Genomic DNA, 1,082 nt, shown 5'->3' on the forward strand with positions numbered 1-1,082 from the left:
ATTCTGATTCATATATATATATATATATATATATATATGTATCCATATGCATATAATGTAGATTGCAAGTTAAATTAGGAGTGAACTAAATATTGCTAAATATTATTTTCTCATAGTGTTAACAGTGTTCTGTTGTAACTTATTTACACTAGCTGGATGGAAATCAATTAAAAGTAAATAATGCCCAATTCCCCAACCAAAGGGAACACTAATAACCATAATTATGACTATGTACACTTCATAACTATTTACACTATTGTCCCACAGTGCAGTGCAATATGTTAACTTTTGATAAGTAATTATGACAGAAAATTATCTATAGCTTTGATTTCACATTATAGATATTGCTGTTAAATATTGTAAAATCATAGTAAATGCAGTGCCTCTCTTTGTGAACTAAGCTTTATTTGCTGAATAATTGGGATCTTTCAGACAACAGCTTTTTGCATGTCCTTTTCACTTGGGATTGTGTGATGAAGCCTGCATCTATTTGTGAATCAGTGATCGAAGCATTTGCACACAGTACCTGAGCTTTGTTTTTTAGAGAAAAAAACATAAGTCCCGTATAAGTCACATTTTATTATTTCATTCAGAAATAGGGCTAATACCGATGCGAAACGTTTACAAACATAATAATAGTAAATGTAAACATAGCTAGGCTATTTTAGTTCCCCTCACTCCACAACAAAACCTTTCAATTAACAGTATTTAGAAAAGAACAAGAATTAAAAATATAAGAAGCTATAGCAATAATCTATCTATCTGTCTGTCTGATCACAAATAATCACACACCTGTATCAATAACATTTTTAAGAAAAGCCCCCAAATTAAGATTACAGAAAGACATTATTGTGTCACATGAGTAAATAAATGAGAGAGAGAAAAAAACACACAATTACAGAACGTTTCTAAAGAGGTCAATATATTTTGTTTGTTTATTCCTATATCATTGTGCCAATTAATTTCATATTATATGAATATGGTACTATGGTATACAGAAAGTATCAAAGTACCATGGTATTGTCATCTGCTAACAGTACAATGAAAAAAAAAACCTGTGAAATTTACGGTGAAAAAACTAT

The 1,082-nt window shown here is 29.7% G+C and overlaps 1 protein-coding gene across 1 annotated transcript in view; it reads right to left on the reverse strand.

Moving 5' to 3' along the window:
* Nucleotides 1-1,082, reverse strand: part of LOC107680691 (contactin-4-like) — a 103,452-nt gene that overhangs the window by 15,678 nt on the left and 86,692 nt on the right. The window lies entirely within an intron of this gene.

This window comes from Sinocyclocheilus anshuiensis, unplaced genomic scaffold (genome assembly GCF_001515605.1).
Source record: "Sinocyclocheilus anshuiensis isolate Anshui unplaced genomic scaffold, SAMN03320099.WGS_v1.1 scaffold396, whole genome shotgun sequence".
NCBI classification, from domain to species: domain Eukaryota; kingdom Metazoa; phylum Chordata; class Actinopteri; order Cypriniformes; family Cyprinidae; genus Sinocyclocheilus; species Sinocyclocheilus anshuiensis.